This window comes from Danio rerio, chromosome 25 (genome assembly GCF_052040795.2).
Source record: "Danio rerio strain M-AB ecotype USA chromosome 25, GRCz13ab, whole genome shotgun sequence".
In the NCBI taxonomy this organism is placed as follows: domain Eukaryota; kingdom Metazoa; phylum Chordata; class Actinopteri; order Cypriniformes; family Danionidae; genus Danio; species Danio rerio.
Window position 1 is genome coordinate 10047118 of NC_141045.1, and position 20914 is coordinate 10068031.

The 20914-nt window shown below is 37.6% G+C and overlaps 1 long non-coding RNA gene across 3 annotated transcripts; it reads left to right on the forward strand.

The window, feature by feature from the left end:
• Nucleotides 1-4277: 4277 nt before the first annotated feature.
• LOC137489329 (uncharacterized) lies at nucleotides 4278-10149 on the forward strand. Of its 3 annotated transcripts, none has more exons than XR_015526180.1 (6): nucleotides 4278-4323; nucleotides 5600-5633; nucleotides 6999-7054; nucleotides 7148-7295; nucleotides 7407-7483; nucleotides 8805-10149. It is a non-coding gene; the product is annotated as an uncharacterized LOC137489329 (long non-coding RNA). The 3 variants fall into 3 exon arrangements; XR_015526182.1 differs by lacking the exon at nucleotides 4278-4323 and adding an exon at nucleotides 4616-5004; XR_015526181.1 differs by lacking the exon at nucleotides 4278-4323 and adding an exon at nucleotides 4616-4991.
• The last annotated feature ends 10765 nt before the right edge of the window (nucleotides 10150-20914 follow it).

The following is a 20914-nucleotide window of genomic DNA, read 5'->3' on the forward strand; positions in this document are numbered from 1 at the left end:
ACTAATGTTTTGTAGTTTAATAACCATATTCTACAGTTGTATAAATTAATTTGTTTATATTTTTGTTTATAAAGCTTTACCAGCCTGGTTTAAGCTGGACATAGCTGGTTTTGGCTGGGCCCCAAGCCTGGCTAAGCTGGTCAAGCTGGTTCTAGCTGGTCTTCTCCCAGCCTGACCAGCTAAGACCAGGCTGGAAATGGCTGGAAACCAGCCTGGAAATGGCCAAAACCCCTCTAAAACCAGCCTGGTCGACCAGCTAAAACCAGCCAACCAGCCTAGGCTGGTTTAAGCTGTTTTTTTTTTTCAGCAGGGTTGTGGTGTGTACGGGTGTACATGCTAACAAAAAATACAAAGCATAAAAGCATAACATGTTATACTGTTTGCGATTTTTTATTTTTTATTTTGTATGTTACAAACTTTTGTGCTTAACAGTTTGTTTTTTATGATAATACAGTCTCTGACTGCACAGACCAGAAGGCAAAGTAACAGCAACTTGCACTAAATACTAGGCTTATGCTAGTTTCAGTGAATAAAATTAAAAAACAATGTAAATAAAAATACGACAACAAGATGCTGCGATGCCAACTTGTGTTATTGTTGGCTATAAGTGAAGTTTTGAAATAACTTATACGGGTGCCTGATGACGTAACAGTGCCTTCGCTTGTGCATATTGTCCACCCATAAATTACTGAATATTACAAATGTTATATACCATTTAGATCAAAAAGATGAATGAGCACAGTGAGACGCAGTGATATTGATGGTTTACATGAGTCGTTCATAACGGAGGTCCATTCACAAACAAATCACTCCCTCCGTTAGAATTAAAAGTGAAAGCGGGAGTCGGGGTGTGTTTCAGGACACGGATTAAATAAAATTTAACAGGGAGGGTGGATAATACATTTCCATGCACACAAACACAAGCTATATCCATCGATATAGAAAAGTGATGTAAAATTATAATTTTCATAATTTAAAAAAAATATTTGTATACTGACCACCGGAAAACCATCCGATCATAGATATATGTATATATGCGTATATATCTATGGCTCGGGGTGGGCTGTCCTCCACCTTTGTCCCACATTCATTTCAAAGGAGCGCTACCCTGTACTAAACTGGCAGCTCTATTGACCCATTCCTTCTAAAAGACAACAATAACGTAAGGGACATCCAATGTTAATATCTATGCCCAATGATTATAGAAGTACCCCAATGATTGAACCTTTACACGGCTCAAAAACATATAAATTACTATAGTTTTTTTTATGTAGGCTATTCTTGATATAGACTTGTTATGGTCCTCATTTTTGTCAAGATTGCTTCTTCAGTTAGTATTTCCTGAAGGGGAGATAAGATATTAATCATGATTTTATTACAAATAGATTAAATCATTAACATCAAAAACAGTTTTAGTGTATTTTACCCATATAACCACACAGCAATGGTTTTGCTACACTTATTATATTTTTATCTTGGTGTTTGGTAATAAAATCCTTGGTTATTTTTCGTTAGGATCCGGCACAGTTAGTATTTTTTAAAGGACAATTTCCCAAAAAAAAAAAAAAACTATAGTAATTTAATAAATATGGTAGCGTTTTGAACCATACCATACCATGTATTATAATATTATTGTATTTACAGTACAACACTTTGAGCATACAATAACTATAGGTAAACTGTAACAAATTCTTTACATTTCCTGAAAGGAAATATGGCTTATTGTAGTGTAACATGTCCAATACTTTTAGAAAACTACGCTACTGGGTCATTTATTTACATTAATAGATGTTGTTTTACCACAGCAGCTATAAAATTACTACAACAGATTAAAGTAATTTACCACAATATGGTTCAAACACTACAGTGTTTACTATAAATTACTAGAGTATTTCCCTGCTGAAAAAAAACAACCTAAACCAACCTATAAGCTGCATGGCCGGTTTTAGCTGTTCAACCAGCCTTGTTTTAGAGGGGTTTTGGCCATTAGCAAGCTGCAATATCACTAGCTTAAACCAGCTAAAACCAGCCTGGTTTAAGCTGGGCATAGCTGGTTTTTGCTGGGCTCCCAAGCTGGTCTAGCTGGTTTTACCTGGTCAACTTCTAGCCTGACCAGCAAAGACCATGATGGAAATGGCCAAAACCCCTTTAAAACCAGGCTGGTCGACCAGCTAAAACCAGCCAACCATCCTAGGCTGGTTTAAGCTGGATTTTTCAGCAGGGACATACAAACTCCAATAATGCTAAGTAGATGTTTTTAGCATATACAGTATGCTAGCATGTAAAAACGCAGCTATGAATAGCTCTGACACTCTTCAAAACAATATTGTAGAAAAATAAGTTTGTAGCTAGCATTAGCATTCACGTCCTCATGTACCCTGTTCTCCACCTACATATTCTTGTGATTTCCATGCGTAGCTGCAGTAGTAGCTATGATTAGCCATGACTGTACGCTTTTTTGACTCATTCGCAAGGGTTTTTTCTAAAGAAGCTGGATAAATCAGAGCTGTGTGCCATCTCCAACTTCTTGAGCTAACCTCAGCTATACTCTGCCAGTTGTTTAGCGTGTTTGCTTTCTGACTCAGCTCTCTTCCAGATTGTGTGTTGCTAATTGTGACGGACAGCTTCGCGACAGAGAGTAGGCGATGTATGCAACGGATCAGTGTTTGTGTGCGTGGGCCTGTTTCTGAAATGTGCGTTTCTGATAATCAGCTCAATAGCGAAGAGGGAGTTTTGCTCTGTACTACATGTCGCTCATCTGTCTCAAAGGTGAATATGTGATCCCGGGTTCTGTTTGACTGCTAGATTTGGTGTTTTCAGTCATACCAAAGACTGTTTTGTCGACTTGAGGCCTGGAGACAGATGTGTTTTATCACGCAGGCGTTGCTAATCAGACAGACAGGCAAGCGGCGGTGTCATATCTCCTCTCTGGGCACCGTGGTAGTGAATAAAAGGATTTGATTTGTAGTACTGTAAGGTCAGCCAGAGATTAAATGGTGAGTTGACTCTGAAAGTGGCTGCAGCATGACCAGGCATTACATACTGCCCTTCGCTAATATTGGCACCCTTGGTGAATTTGAGCAAAGAAGGCTGTAAAAAAATGTCCTTAATGTTTAACCTAACAATCTTTTGCGCAAAATCATAACAGAAATGTTCTCTTTTAAATGAGAACACTATTGCACATAAAAATCTAATTGCCATTCACAATTGCAATCCAAAAACAATCTGTCCTCAGGGCTTTTGTATAAATTAAGACATTTGTTCCCCTGCCATCTTTTAGTATGTGTACCAATACCAATATTAGTGGAAAGCACTATATATGACTATATCACTATATATATATAGGCAAAATTACTAGTCCTCCTGCAAAATTTTAATACTTTTTCAAACATTTCCAGAGTGATTTTTAACAGAGTAAGTAAGCTTTTACATCATTTCCCATTATATTTTTTTTCTTCGAGAGAAAGTGTGATTTCTTTTTGTTTGGCTGGAATTAATATTTTATCGAGTCAATAATATTATCTTCCCCATTAAGAAATAATTTGTTTAACACATAACTTTGAAATCCAAATCATCTAAAGGATTGTTAGGTTGCATTAATCATGGCAAGTGGAACCTGGATCGCTTACCAAAAAGGCACTGTAATTTAAATGGCTTCTACGCACAAGCTAGTCTGTCTCCTTATCCCAAGGTTCACACGATTATCGATTGGGAATTCTGTAGATTTCTCCTACCTTGTCAGATAGGCCTTTTTCACGAATGGCCGAACGCACATCCGGTACAGCGTTAGTTGAGTATCGATACTTCCAGCCGGAGCAATATGTGAATGGAGTCAGATACGATCAGACACAGATACGCTAGTTTTCACTACTTCATGATTTACCTCAACGGATGTTTATTGTCTTGTGAACCGACATTCTATCGCCCCACACTCTAAACTTGATAAAGGATGTATGTTTTTCCACAGAAATTACATTTTTAATTATGAAGGTGGGTGACGATCCATATGTTAGCATGGTTTAGGAAAGACTGTAAATGCGAATAGTATTCCTTACTATCAAAATTCTAGTGTGTTTACTTAATTTTAAGCTAATTGTTGAGTTTACTAGAAATGCATTAGTGTTGCTGACATAGTAAGGTATAAAGTTCCCATAACTAATGTAATTTGAGTAAAATTGCTTATAAGGGCTAAGCCATGCTGTTACACATGCGTACTGGGTGGTGATTTCCCATCCCCCATCCCGAGTCACAACCAACCGCCACCCAGCACCGCCATCGAAGGACAGGATTTCATATTGAGAAGATGTACTGCTGTAAATCAAGGTAAACTTTTCGTTTTAATTACTACTTTGATTTTATTTGTATAGTATCAGTAATCTGTTTATTTCCTGCACTTTGTGAAATTGTTTGCTGTTTTGTGAACTAATTAATAGCCCATGATGTTGTGACTAAACGTTTTGACCACTGCACGTTATTTGCAATACTGTCTACTTAACTAGATAAGATATTTTTAGCTGCTTAGTCCTTTTTAATAACTATTAATAATTTGTAAAGTTAGTAGTAATTTGTAAAGTGGGCGTTATGCTCTAAAAGAGCGGGCCGCGCCATTTTAAATGATGCACTGAGAGAGAAAGAGCGCGCGCAATGATCCGTTCAAATAGATGTAACGTTAACACATAGCTGTAGGTCTACATTTTTAAAAAAGAAAACGAAACCTATTTATCCGCATTACAAATACAGTAACGTTAGTTATCGCTGAACTTTAGTGGCGCTTGTTGTGACGAAAATATGCGTGTTTTTTTTAAGATTTACTTTTATGAGATCACCTGCAGGAAGCAGGTGAGGAGATCAGCTGTGAATCGGTCCGGCGTCAGCGAGCGGCTCATGACCAGACCAGTCGTTTTTTTCTCCATGATCGCCAGGGCAGCAGCAGTTTTAACCCGCCGAGGCTTTTAGAACATTATAAAGCAGTTCCAGCTCAAAATGGACCCGTGAGTGTCGTAGGTAATTTAGTATTTCGATGCGATTACGATTCGTGTCACTGTATGAGGCAGATACATATTTACACATGATGCTAAAGTGTGCTTATGCTAACAATCCCTATGAAACTTAAAGTTAAACTTATGAAAATGCGAGAGATATTTAATTAACTCATTTATTTGTTTTATATGCTATTTGTCTTTTCTTTATGCCGTTTTGAAGGTTTATTCCAGTGTTGCCGTTACGTTATTGACTGTTTTGTATTGCTGTAATGACAAATAAATCTGACCAGACGCGACTGAATATGTGTGATGGATAACGTTAATGATGAAGTGGTATAACTCGTACAACCAAGCACAGAAACATCCCTTTGTTTGCTCAATATCACACAAAGGCATCAACAAGCCTTTGTTATAAGCAAACTTTCTGTAAAGAAACAGGCTTTGCCAAACCTGTTAGTTTGCATTTTTAAAGAAGGTTTCACTAATTTTTAACAATTTAGGGCAAATAAATTTGAACAATTACAAGGTTGTTTAAAATGTAGCACACCATTAGAGTATTGTGAGTGGCATATTTGGTTTGTAATATCATTATACCCTTTATTTATTTTTTATTTCAGACTACCAGTTTGTGAGCTGATATGCAGTGGAAATGTAAGTTTTGCACTTACACATCAAAGAAAACTTTTTGAACAATACCGCACAAGCCATAGAACATATTCATGAATTGTTCTATTAACGTTACCTTGTCTCCATACTGAGTGTCAGGGTAATTTTAAATCGTTTAATGCATTAAAAGTACATTTAACAAAATTCTCAGCAAAGAACTGCATGATCAAGAATAGTCCGAATATTTTGTCCATTTGAATAATCATCTGAGGACTAGTTAGAAATAGGGTTGTTGTGTTGTGATACCATTAATTTATGTTACAATACTATACCAGCTGAAGTATGGTGATACCAAGTAGTATTGCAATACTGTAATTCATAACTTAAATCCATGAAATAAAGAAAAATGTCAGAAATAATATATTGTATATGTTATTATAGGCCTACTTGAATTTAAATAATTCCCTTATTGTTGAAAAAAGTATTTGCACATCTCTTCACCTAAAATGTATTCATTCCAGCAAAAAAAAAAAAACATTAAAATAAAGATACATAAAGAAAAGAGCATTTTTCCAACAAACCTAGGCTATATGAAGTGGTCAAAAATTGTTTCCTGTTGCTATTTTGGGTTTTTCATCTATCAAACTTTTTTCACACTTATTATAGGATAAGAATCCAAAGTAATTCAAAATTTCACTTTATGAGTCATTCTTTTTAATAGATTATCACGGTTGTTGTAGCTATTATATCATATTGACAGGAACAGAAATAAACGAATTCCGATTCAAAATGAACCATCACAAAATATGCAATAGGCTACTATAAAAGGCGCAAATTCTACAGTTTTACAACCTTAGAAGGCTCCATAGACTATTAAAATACAATGATCTATTGTTGCTGAATCGTGTAAGTATTTAAGTGACTTTTTCACATGCAGCATTATGTATTGTAGGCAGACTGTTAATGACAATACTACCGTTTACAAACTACAGTGGCACCGCCAGTATCTTGGAGCCATAGTATCACGATACTACCATAGTACCGGTAAACCGTGCAACCCTAGTCAGAAAGTTCAGTGTCCTTTTAAAGACATCAATTGAGACAAATATTTATTCCACTTTTAATGCGCATAAAAGTAAGGCACACCAGCAACAATGCCATGATTATATTTAATCGGGGGTTGTGTTTATTACTGTTTGGTGACAAGTATAGCTCATGCTTTTGATGACAGGCGCCGGGAGTATTTGGCAGCTTTTATTATTCAAGAACATTTAACTATGTCATGTTAAAGTGTAACATCTGTTGCTAAATGGCATTGCATTGTATCATTGCATGTGTTTCTGATTTCTGTTTTTTGTTTTAGAATTTCGCTTAGCCATGTCAATAACACTACGTTTTTGTGCACAACAGTGACATCCAGAAGGAAGTCATAGAGGAAACACCAGCTGATGCAAGTGCTGCAGAAGGTTTGTTTTCTTTTCAAAACTTTGTGTGATTTTGTGAATTTGTGTTTTTGAATGTTATTAATGACTAATAATGTTTTGATTGGATCTTTGCAGAATTCAATCGAATATCAGGAAGAAATGTGAGATCCAAGTTCTACGCTGCATTGGACACACACTGCTCGTTTGATTGAAATTTAAAAAAAAAAACAGGAGAAAATTGCAGAAGAAAACTAGAAGAAATTTTCAACATGTTAATTCAAAGGTATTTTTGTGACATCATCTTTGAATCATAATTTGCATTTGATTGCAATAAATTGCATTTGATGTTTTCATTGGGCTATAATGCATGTCTACCTGTCTTTACTTTTTCAAGGTCATCTGGCAGCAGTTCTCCGGGGTCTTTCAGTCCTTTAGAGGGATGAGTCTAAAGAAATTTTCAGGATGTGTTTTGTAAGTAGTATTATTGTTTCTGCTTTCTTAGACTGGAAATGAAGCAGTCATTCCAGTTTACTTCACTTATTAATAAAAATTTTCAATTTTATAAAAATAAAACAAATGCATTTAATGTAAGTATTTGAAAGTAAGAGGGATGTTATATTATGGCCTTTGGAGCAAGAGCATTGCTATGTTGCAAATACAGCAGCTTGTGCCATCACAGGGTCAGTTAGCTTCATAGGCCTGTGAAGTAATGAATGCATTTCTTTCATTTTTAAACACACTTGTTTTGAAAAGGAGGAAGATTAGCTTGAAAAAAAAATCTTAATAAGTGTAATACCTATGTAATATGTTGAGAGAAATATAATTTCAGTTGAAAGAACCTGCTGGATTAAGATGTAAAAAGATAGTGTTAAAAGCCACAAAGTCAAAGATGCTCCGTATTATAACCAACCCTGTGAAGTCACCTGCTGTGGGATTGTAGATGGCTGCACCCTTGTTCTAAAAGCCATACTAAAACATCAATTTTCTTATTAAAAAATAGTTATTAATACATTTTTTAAAAGTGTGCTAAATAATGCAAACTTGACTCACTGCTTTAATCTAGCAAAACCAAATGCATTCATGAATCGGTTCCCAATTTATTAAGTTTTCCCTACAAAATATTTATATTGATTATGTAGCACCAATTGGTCTCTCACCCATTTGCATTTAATTTCTTGAAAATGTTTTAAAAGTACTTTTACTGCAGTTTGTTTTATTACATTACAGTGTTTCTTTAATTAAAAAAATGTATTGTTCCTTTAGAATAGTATCATGTTCAAGATACTGGAATTTAGTACCAATCTCTGCTGCAATTTTAAGCAGCAAATTTCCTGCTAACATTTTAAGCACTTTTGAGCACATTTTTAAACAGCACTGTTTTGCCATTCTGTTCACATGCTTAACAGAAATGACACTCAACAATGCTCAAATGTTAGCAGGAAATGGATGTTTTTAAAATTACTATATGGATTGGTAATAAATTCCACTATCATGACAAGCCTAGTAGAAGCAGTACAGGCAAATCCATCGTGTTGGTCTACATTGAAGAAGGAGCACCATAGCAAGGCCTTCTTATAAGAAGCATTTGAATGTAAAATGTACTATAAACACAAATAGTCATGCTAATAAGCAACTAGTTAATAGGGTAATTGGTTCCTACTAAAGTGTTACTAAATTAAGCACAAGGAATTGTATTTTTTTCACCTCTGCTTTTGGTCTCCTGGCCACTACAGGCTTTATTAGTGCCATTTAGAATATCAAACTTTACTTATTTTTCTTTCTCTATTCATAGGATGTAATTGTAGAGTCGGACTTCAGTGCAGAAGATGTTGGCCTGCTGATTGTCGTGTGTGAAGATGTCTAAAGAACCTCATTATGGATGCAATGTGGGCCTTTATACTGGAAGGAAAAGTGGTTATGGACTTTGCCACATGCAGTATGTCTCTTTTTTTGCTTTGATTTACACACTGAATTCGGACTACCCAAAGACTTTGAGCAATGCATTTGAATTTGTTCAATGTGTGTTGCTTTTGCTGGGAGGGAAGCGTAATGTGTTTTATTCGGCGAGTGCCTATATACTGCTGTGCTTTATGTTTAAAGGTTCAGGTATAATGGCATGTTTAATTACAAAGTGTTGCTTTTTAACATGTTGCTGTTTGCAGTGTTACATTTAGGACTGCAGCATTTTGGTGTTTAAAACACTTTTTTTTTTTTTTTTACCAAAAAAGTGTATTGTGATTTATAGGGTTGTCAAAAGTTTGGTACCAATCGGTACTGAAATAAATAAAAAAAAAAAGTCCATCCATTTCCCACTAACATTGCAAGAACTGATTGGCCATTGTGTTCACATGCTCAGTAGATATGACTGATTGGCTTTGAAGGTCATTATTTTTACCACACTTCACCACTGTTCACCAGGTGCAAAGATACAAAGACACTGAATAACTTCAAAGCACTGTCGAACAGTCGATTCATCACCAGATAGCTTATATGTTAGCTTCTAAACAAATCAGCTATCGACATGGCTTTGAAACACTTCAGTGTCTGTGTAACTTTGTTTGGACTCAGTGAAAAATGGTAAACCTATGACAGTCACAGCCAATCACAGTCATTTCTGTTGAGCATGTGAACACAGTGGCCAATCAATGGTGTTTAAGAACGAGCTCAGTAGCACTCAAATGCTGGTGGAAAATGGATATTTTTAATATTTCAGTATTGATTGATACCAAACTCAATACTTTTGACCACACTAATGTGATATTTTCTGTAGGAAAATCTAAACTACACAGTCTAACAAATTAGCTTTAAAGCTTAATATCTGTTCCTCTGTGAGTGTCTATATGCTGCCATGTTTAAGGTGCTGGTGCAATGGCATGTTTAATTACACTAATTCAAGTATCTTTTTTCCAAGTGTCAAGTATTTAAAGTTTTTTTGATAGATTTTCATACCTTTTCGAAAACTTGTGTTTTAGGGTTGAACATGTTTATTATATTTTTTGTCTGTATTGCTGTTTACAGTATATTACAGCACTTTACAACAGGTTTTTACAAAACTGTATTGTGTATTGTGATACTAAAATATCACAAGTGTATTGTGAAATTCTGCTAATTTTGTCAAATAAAATGTTTACATTTAAGACCTGTATAATGTCATTACTTGTAGGTTGAACTACATATTTTATGTTCAGTTTAATTGAAGAAAATGTGGAAACCGATTGCACGTAGTTTCTTTAGTTGACATTACTTAAAATGGTGGATTAAAACAATGTTGAGACTACTAGCATTCAAGATGTTAACTGAACATGGTAGAACAGTATTAGTTAAATAGAGTTAATAAAGTAATCTTACTATAAAACCCTAAGTAAGGTTACTAAATAATGACAAGTATGTTAACTAGAATTTTCTATTAAACTTACTTAATTTTTAACAGTTAGTTTACTTTATAAGTTTTAGTTTTCTTACTTCAAGGCAATAATTAAACTTAACTTAAGATTTCCTTGTAAGTTTATATTGCAAAAATAAGGCAATCGGTTTCCAAACTTTTTTTAAGTAAACTGAACATGTTAGAATTTACAGTGCGAAATGTGCCTTTATCATAGCGTAGGCTCAAAAGTAGTTTTAAACCATTAAGACATATAAGGGAGGTAGCGTATATAATAATAAATGCTTAAATACATGTATAATATGTAAATGTATAATATGATAAAAAGCAGGTATGACAAAAACAAAAGCCAAAAAAATGAAATAAACATGTAAATAACAGGGTGAGAATGTAATAAAATCTGAAAACGTGGTAAAAATCAGGTTGCCGCGAGGATTTTTCTTGTTCTGGATTGCTTTTGAAAACACTCAAAGGTAGTGGGTGGGCGGGTCAATCAGTGCTTTTAAAAACAATGAAAAAATCAGTGCTTTGGTTGGGTTCAGGGATGGAGGAAAGTGGGTCAGTCGATCGGCCATTCAGGAAGTCTACAGCCACCTCTGGTGGACTTTCGCTAGAAGAGCAAATGGCACTCCCGACAGAAGTTTGAGATCTTAAAAAAAGTACACAGTGGCCTCTGATGGATTCGTGAAAAATCAAAACTGCCAAAAATGTAGTTCCAGGGAATTTTTTGTTTTGCAGAAATGTATATAGGGGTATGTTTTCAGAATGACCCTGGGTTGCCGTTAACTGTAGCTATATATATACGTACAAACATTGTTTCTACATTGTATACACTTGATCATCACCAGCCTGACATCACTAATCTCGGAAGCTTAGCACAAAATAAATCTATTTCAGCTATCTATTTCAGGAAAAACAAATCACACGTTCCTCCTTCATCTGTCCGCTTAGTGGAAGAGAATGAAAAGGCATTTCTATTAGAGCGATGTGCTCCTCAGGGGGCCGAGGGAGGAAGCAGGAAATGCAGAGGAGAAAAAAGTGGGAGTCAGAGAAGGGGAAGAGTGTTTTCCTTTCATCATGACAATAAGTGGCTCATTGTAGAGTGTGGTCGTAACTGGAAGCATCACTTCAGTGACTGTGCCACTGTCAGATATGTGGAGTCAGAGCAAACCTTCAGGATTCATGAGCTCCCTGAGTCATACACTCATGCAGCACTGATCCATGGTCAGCTTCCCCTATACTGAAATGTCATAATCGTCATATTCCCAATGTCATATTATTAACTTTATATATTTATTTCTTGTTATTTTGACTTTATTTCTCCTTTTCTTTTATCTATCCACCTATCTGTCTGTCTGTCTGGCCGTCCGTCCTTCCGTTCGTCTGTGTAATCTATCTGTTGAATTTCATTTTTACATTCATCTGTTTTTATTTACATTTCATAACTAAATTTAATTAGTATTTTTATTAACATGTATTATTTTAATGTGCTAACAATATCACAATAACTGTAAGAGCCAATTTATAATGTCTTTATTAACGTCATTATTATTTTTAGTCAATAATATTATTTGTATATATTATTTTTTTGTTGTTTAAAATGTTTTTTTGTAATCTGTAAACAGTTTATTAAGTAATAACTTAAACTATAATTTCTGTAATATTCCTTGAGAAGCAATTTTGATGTTTCCCTATATATATATATATATATATATATATATATATATATATATATATATATATATATATATATATATATATATATATATATCGATAATATTACGTATGCATTCTTATGTATAATATTTCTGCTGTTTACTTAACACTAATGTGAGTTACGTGCTATGGTCACACAATTTTTTCACCCCATAGACTACCATACTCGTGTGAATGCAACAGGCCGGAAACGCAAGCTTGTGCGGCAATTTTAGGTTTCAAAAGTTTACGTTTGGTGAACTCTGACCTGCGAAATAGCATCGCATGATTTCATGAGACAAATGGAAGATCAAAATATGTCCTCTCTGTACAGAAACTTAAAATACAGACCAATTGCTCACTTTATCAATGTCTAATCTTCTTGTTTTATCCCGCCCCTTTTCGCAGCACCATACGATAGAATTTCGCAAGCTTAAACTCTAGTGTGACTGCGGCTTTAATTTGTTGCAGGCAGATAATAATAAGTCTACTGTCTGCTATCAATTAATGGACAAATCTTGTGTCTAAATGTTTAAGGAGACCCCAGTTAATAGTTTAACAGGGATATGTTAGAAGAACCTGGATTTGTACTTTTTATTTTTGATTAAGGGTCCCTTGAATTTAAAATAAAACATTTTAGATGTTAGTTTTAGTCTGGGTTTTTAGGAAATCTATAAGCTAATGTGCTCCGACAGTGACTAATTTTGTGTTTAGAAGATATTTTTTTCACGTCACCTCATATTTCAGTTTCTCATCAAATCTTGACCAATCAAATGCTCTCTAGTATCTGCAACCCAGGCTCATTTTAAAAATGCACCACTATATACATTTTTAGAGAGCGCCAAATATGTTCCAAGAGCTAAATTTTTTTCAGTGTTTTTTTTGCAAATCCACCAGAAGCTACTGTGTTTGCTTTTTGAGGTTTCAAATTTCTTTCACAAGTGCCATTTGCGCCTGCTGTTCTTGCATAAATCCACCAGAGGCGCTGTCGACTAAATGATTGACAGACTTACCAATCGACTGACCCACCCTCCTCCTCCCCTAAACCCAACTAATAGTGCTTTAAAAAGAACTGAATGACCCCCCCCACTTACTTCCCTAAACCCAACCCACTGTGTTTTAAAAAAAAAAAACCTTCGCCTGATTTTTACCACGTTTTCAGTTTTTGCCACAATCACTCTGATATTAACTTGTTTATTTTGGTTTTTTGGATTCTGTTTTTGTCTTACTCGCATTCTGGAGCCGTTCAGACTCGAACCCAGTCATCATGGTCAACTCCACTCTGCGTCTCTCATCTGCTGACATACATGGCAAGCTACTGGACAAACTGGTAACAGCTGGAAAGCCGTCCATACGAAGGTAAGCGGTCAGCTGGTACTTAAGAAAAGGAACGACATCATACCGCTTGGTAGTGTTCGTTTTAAAGATGAAAGCCAGCCATTCATACCTCTGGCTACATAATTCACGATCTCCAGAAATGTATATAGGGCTACGTTTTCAGAATGAGCCTATGTTGAGTGTTTGACATGCCCCGCCCCTATCAAGACGCTTCTCATTTGATGCGCTTGATCTTAACCACTTTCAGCTGTGATAAATTCAAACACTGCTGGCTGTTTTTTAATAAAGGGGCGGGGCTACTATATGTCCCTGCTCTATCTTCAAGTTTCAGTTGAGAATCGATGGATTTGCTCTTCAATGTTTGGACTTTCAGAAGTGAAATTTGATGGTTGAGCGCCCCCTAACTTTAGAGCATAGTGATTGAATATTTATTTGCGGGGAGGAGCTTCCTCATCTCAGTTAATAGACTTGACACAGTTAATTCAGAGAGAAATAAAAGCACAAAAATTATTTAAACGTAAAACTGGAAAAACCGCAATTCACAATCGTGTATTGAACCATGGATGTCATACCGAATGGTTCAATATTATATTGAGAATTGTGGCATCCCTAGTCTACACTAATCTAGATGAGTTTGAAATTGACATTTTTGTCTAAAAACACTATTGTTTTTAAATCTTTCCAAACAAATGGTCATCAACACCAAAACGACTGAAAACACTTTAGTATATGTACTGCGCATGCACACAATTGCTTTTACCTGCATCATATCCTCCTGGCGGTTATTTATTTAAAGGAATGTCTCAAAATGTTTAATTCCTACGCCACTTCTGGGGCACAACAGATCCACACACAGTTGTCCCACCACCCACAGCCAAGTCTAGGTCCCATTCAAAATCTCTGCTCCATGTACGATCTGTAACGCAAATTTGTTTTTCGCCACTAAGCAACAGCTCCCAGTGAACATTCCATGTCCTTCGAAGAGAGGCATTATGGAGCATGTACATTAATCTTTAATAAAGCTGTCAAAACAGACAGCTTTCAAAACATCTGCTTTACAATATCATCCACCATGTTAGCTGAATTGGTCACATGACTAAAATGCGTCATCGTTTTCGAAAGCCTTCGTTTTCAATCCACAGTATGAAAACGTTTTTAAATGTATCCATTTTAGACAGCGCTTTCAAATAGATTTTCGTTTCCCAAAAACGCCCTCTCAGTTTGGATGGAAGGCCTAAAAACCCTTTCATGAAGGCTCTTATGATTTTAAGGGCCTACTCACACTATGCCATCCGTACCGTGCCCAGGCCCGTTTCCCGGATCGTTTGAGAAGTGTGAGTGCGCTGAATCGGGCTCAAGCACGGTTCACTTGGCCGGCCCTGGCCCGGTTGGAAGAGGTGTGCCTGAGCGCGGTACACTTGGGCTTTGGCGCGGTACGCTTGTGTGTGAGCGCGAAACGCGCCAAAGCCCGAAACCGAAAGCGAGACGTGACTTTTAAGGGACTGTTTGATATGGATTTATTAATCATTCTTACTGTTCAGTGAACGCAAACTGCCGTAGTTTATTAAAGGCGCAAACTCCTCACAGCACGCCAGCTGCGCGCCTTCAGCAGATCTCCTCATTTCTGCAGCACGAGAACTTTATGATTGTTTATGAGCGCCAAAAGTGGCGGATCTCTTCGGTAAAATATCTGACTGTGTGTCCCCGCATCCCTAAGGACTGTTTGGCGAAATATTTGACTGCATGTCACTGCATAACAAACGACTGAAAGGATATAACTAGAGAAATCTCCACTGTGCTGCTGAGTGAGAGCGTATGGCAAGCCGTTTTAACATTTAAACCTTGTTCTGACTATCCATAAATATATTTAGAGATATAATTATATATTTAGACAAGTCATTATTATAATTCGACTTGTCAGAATGACAATTAGAGATATCTGCAATTACAATTGTACTAGTACGAAATCAGATTGGAGATATCTGCAAATATATTATGACTAGTCATATTCCTCCATTGACTTCCATTGAAAAATATTTGCAGATATCTCTAAATGAGTTTTGACTCGTCAAAAATCCAATTCAAGATATCTACAACTGTAATTCGACTATTAGTAAATTAATTAAAGATATCTTCAAATATATTTGTAAATATCTCTAAATATGACGAATTAAAGACATCTCCAAATGTATGACTAGTAAAAACTCAGTTAGAGATATCTCTAATTACAATTGTGACTAGTCAAAACTCAGAGATATCTGCAAATATTTTTCAATGGAAGTCAATGGAGGAATATGACTAGTCATAATATATTTGCAGATATCTCCAATCTGATTTCGTACTAGTACAATTGCAATTGTAGATATCTCTAATTGTTATTCTGACTAGTGGAATTATAATTATGACTAGTCAAAATATAATTAGAGATATCTCTAAATATATTTATGGAGTGAGAACAAAGATTTAAATGCTAAAAAGGCTTGCCATAGAGAGCGCTTCTGAACAGCGCAGCAGCGATGACGTAAGCGTGCCGAGGCCCGATATGGTGTGAGCGCGGGCCGTCGGGGGAGACGGGAGGGGGGACAAGCGTGCTTTGGCCCGGTTCGAGGCAACTGTACCTAGTGTGAGTACGGCCTAAATGAAGACGTATAAGTGTTGACATGACCCAAAACGTATATTTGTTTACGAATTTTGAAAACTCCTTTTTTCCTGCCATTATAATGTAAGCTAGCTATGATAATCATTTATTTATTCCTGGTTTGTTTGTTAAAATTCTTGCACACACAGTTTTACAAGAAATCCAACACTGCCTTTACTAGTCTTTCCAAAATTCAATCTACCAGAGCGGCAAATAAACATTAATAATTTTAATTGTAAAATTTTGAGAACTCAGAGCAGTGAAAGCGTCCTCTGGGGTGCCACAAAGCGGTCCGTTCGCGAGTCCTTCGCCCAGCATCTGCTCTGCATCTCCGTCTCTGCCATGCCGTACCCATCAGCGTCCACCATATGCCATCCCAGCGGCCATCTCCTGCAGTAAACAAACGATGGATTCTGACAGATGCTCACCGGCCACGATCTCCAGCCCTGTCTGCGTGTGTATGGCGCTGCTCTGGACACAGGTGGACTTACACTGCTTCCTCCATTATAATTACAAATTCTGTATATATGTGACAACTGCATTCAAAATTATGGATTGGATTTCCGGTTTGGGAAACTTTTCTATTAAAAAAGAACTAAACCATTCATTAATTTTCCTCCAGCTTAGTCTCTGTATTTATCAGGGGTAGTTGTCACAGCAGAATGCACAACCAACTTATCCAGCAAATGCGGATACCCTTCTAGCTGCAACCAAGTACTGGGAAACACCCATACACACTCATTCACACACATACACTATGGCCAATGTAGTTTATTCAATTCACCTGTACCACATGTCTTTGGACTGTATGGGAAACGAAGCACCCAGAGTATACCCAGGCAAACATGGGGAGAACATACAAACTCCACAGAGAAATGCAACCCAGGCTCATTCTGAAATGTACCTCTATATAAATCTTTTGGAGGCGATGAAATACGTCCCAGGAGGTATGTATTTTTGCAGTTTTTGTTTTCTCGAAACTACGAGAGGCCACTGTGTCACTTTTTGAGATCACAATATTCTCTTGCCATTCACACCTGCTGTTCTCCCGTAAACCCACCAGAGGCCGCTGTTAACTGACTGAATGACTGACTGACCGGCCAATCGACTGACCCACCCTCCTCCTTCCCTAAACCCAACCCAAGGGAAAGGGGTACAAAAGTAGAATTTAATTTGGGCCTAATTTTGATATTGTTAGAACATTATGACGCAACATGACAATGTCATTATTATTACATCCACTAGAGGGCATTTAACTTTTAAACGTAACAAATTCATACATTTTCCTTCAGCTTAGTCCCTTTATTTATCGGGGGATGCCACAGCGGAATGAACCGCCCACTTATCCAGCATATGTTTTACACAGCGGATGCCCTTCCAGCTGCATCCCAGTACTGGGAAACACACATATACAGTCAAATTCACAAACATACACTACGGCCAATTTAGCTTATTCAGTTCACCTGTACAGCATGTTTTTAGACTGTGGGGGAAACCGGAGCACCCGGAGGAAACCCACGGCAACACGTGGATACATGCAAACTCCACACAGAAAGTCCAAATGACCCAGCCGGGGCTCAAATCAGTGACCTTCTTGCTGTGCTAACCACTGAGACACTGCTCCGCCCTAAAACATAACTATTGATCTTAACAATAAGTTGATTGATAGATAAGGAAAATTTAAAACCAATCCATATTTATTCTGAGTGGCTTCGTGCTATTATCGGTGATATGTTTGATGTTTTAATGCTGAGGCACCGCTGACTGCTACAGGCCTTATGACAACATTCTCGAAGGGGGTTGGTGTTGTGGACAAAAGGGATGGGTATTGATTGTCAGACGAAAGTGAAGAATTGGAGTGGGGGTTGTCATGGACGAAAGTGAAGAGTGCAGGGTGGCGGAGGTGGATTGATTTGCCCTCCTTTAGTAATTCTGGGATGCCCCAAAACAATGTGGGCCCTTGGAATCGTACTAACTTTCATCTGCAGGCTGCAGGACCAGATGGCTGCCGGCCCTAATCGGACTGTATCCATATCCCCTGTTCCCATCCCCTGTGTCAATATTGTGTCTTGTCTGTGTGCTTTTGTGCTAGATTGGGCTGTTTTTTTTTCTCCCTGGACTCACTTTGCTCTAATTCAAGAGCAAGGTTAGAGGGTATTTTTTTTAGCCTGACTCTCCTGATGTATCTTACTTCCCTTTCTAAATGCTACCTCCTGTGACCTGTCTTTCCCTGAAAATTGTGATGTTTGTGTACGGTCGGGGGGTTCAATTTCACTATACGAAAGTGTATGTGACAAATAAAGCAGCACCCAGGTTTTAATGTGACGTTATCACAAGCATATATGCTATTTTGAGCTTTTTATGTTAAGCTCCTTTTCTCTTAGTGTTCCCTGCGCTACAGTAATATTCAGACAGGTTTTGGGGTTATTCATGGTCTGCTGAAAGCAATTTGTTAGTTCTAATAAATTGCTTTTTAATATTGGATGGCTAAAATGTGTTTAAAATAACAACACCTCTTTGTACTCAGTTTTGCAAAACACACTTTGCTGATTAATTGAAATGTAACAAGATGTACTCCCATAATTCACGCTAAGCATCATGGGGCGTAGGAAAAAGGTGGATTGATGTGAAGATCGGCCTGTTTAGGGTGGCCCTGAATTAACGCCTGTATCAGGAGCTCTATTGTCCTCCGGGTTGTGTTGTGACACCAGCCATGCTGAAAAGGCCACAGCCGCCCTGCCATTTCTCATAATAGACTTTTTAGTTAAAGGACAGGAAAATAATAAGCAGACTTGACGGCGGAAAGAAGCGGACGCCGTTCGTCTTTCAGATCTGAGGGACAAACGAGGGTTAGTTGTGATGAAGAGACAGGGCTGCTCTTTTCATCTTTTCAGTCTCTCACACGGACAAACTGAAACACAATGATGACTCTCTAGGTGTAGTTTATTAGCAAATGTCTGTCTGTGTTTATCTATTTGGTTACATCTGTCTGGCTGTCTGTGCTGTCTAGATGTGTCTGGCTGATTGTCTATATTTATCCACCTCTTTGATCAGAATGTCTGTTGGTCGATATTCGTTCGTTCGTGTCTCTATCTATCTGTCTTTTTGTCTGTCTATCCATACATCCATGCATCTGAAATTGCCAAATATACCTCCTGTCTTTAGCCATCCTATTTATCTATGTCTATCCAACTGTCCATCCACCCATCCATCCATCCATCCATGTCTTTCTGTCTGTCTGTCTATCCAACTGCCCACCCATCCATCCATCCATACATCCATCCACCCAGATATATATTTTTGTCTTCATCCATCCATCCATCCATCCATCCATCCATCCATCCATCCATCCATCCATCCATCCATCTGCAATCACCAAATCTATCTCCAGTCTCCATCCATCTTATTCCTTCATCCATCCTATCTATCTATGTCTTATATGTCTGTCTATCCAACTGTCCATCCATCCATCCATCCATTTCTTTCTTTCTGTCTGTCTTTCTGTCTATCCAACTGCCCACCCACCCACCCATCCATTCATCCATCCATTCATCCATCCATCCATCCATCCATCCATCCATCCATCCATCCATCCATCCATCCATCCATTGATCCATGTCTGGATGTCTATCCAACTGTCCATCTATCCATTCATCCATCCATATATATCTTTCTGTTTTCATCCATCTATCCATCTGCAATTCTTTGTCTTTATTCAGCCTATTCATTCAACCATCTATGCCTGTTTATCCAACTGTCTGACTGACCATCTATCCATCCCTGTTTGTCTGTCTATCCAACTGTCATCCGTCCATCCATCCATCCATCCATCCATCAGTCCATCCAACCATCCATCCATCCATCCATCCATCCATCCATCCATCCATCCATCTGCAATTGCCAAATCTATTTCCAGCCTCCTTCCATCTTATTCATTCATCCATCCTATCTATCTGTCTGTCTATCTAACTGTCCATCCATCCATACATTCATCCATCCATCCATTAATGTCTGTCTATCCAACTGTCTGTCTGTCTATCCATCCATCCATGTCTGTCTGTCTGTCTGTCTGTCTGTCTGTCTGTCTGTCTGTCTGTCTGTCTGTCCATCCATGTCTGTCTATCCAACTGTCTGTCCATCCGTTCATCCTTCCATCCATGCATCCATCTTTCTATATATGTATATCTGTCTGTCTTCATCCATCCATCTGAAATCGCCAAATCTATTTCTTGTCTCTATCAATCCTATTCATCCATCCATCGATGTCTGTCTGTCCAACGGTCTGTCTGACTGTCAATCCATCCATCCATGTCTGCCTGCCCCTCTGTCTGTTTGTCTATCCAACTGAATGTCTATCCTTACAACCACCCATCCATCAATCCGTATCTATCTCTCTACATCTATCCATCTGCATCTTCATCTATCCATCATCAGTCTCTCTGTTTGTCTGTTCTGGCTATCTGTTAAGTTTCACTGTGTGCAGATGGACTCAAGTTCCAGTAGCGTCAGCGTACATGTTTCTAATCTGTTCTATTTCAGAAGGGCCGGCTGTGTAAACCGGCATTAGTCTGGAACTGAAATCTCTCTGACAGAGTGTAAAGAAGCGATGATTAAACACAAACCCAGCCGGAAGGAGAGACTTTTACGGGGCTGCAAGTCTCCAGCGGCTGTCTGATCCTGTGCATCGCTTGGGGGAAAAGGAGATTTAATTAAAGCAGAATTAAAAAAGCATTGTTATTTTGATTGAGGACATCCGGCTCCCCCAATCTCACCCGGCCGTCCTAGGTTTAAGCTGACGGGGGTTTACTTGAGTACATACAGTGCATCTGGTGATCTCACACAAACAAAC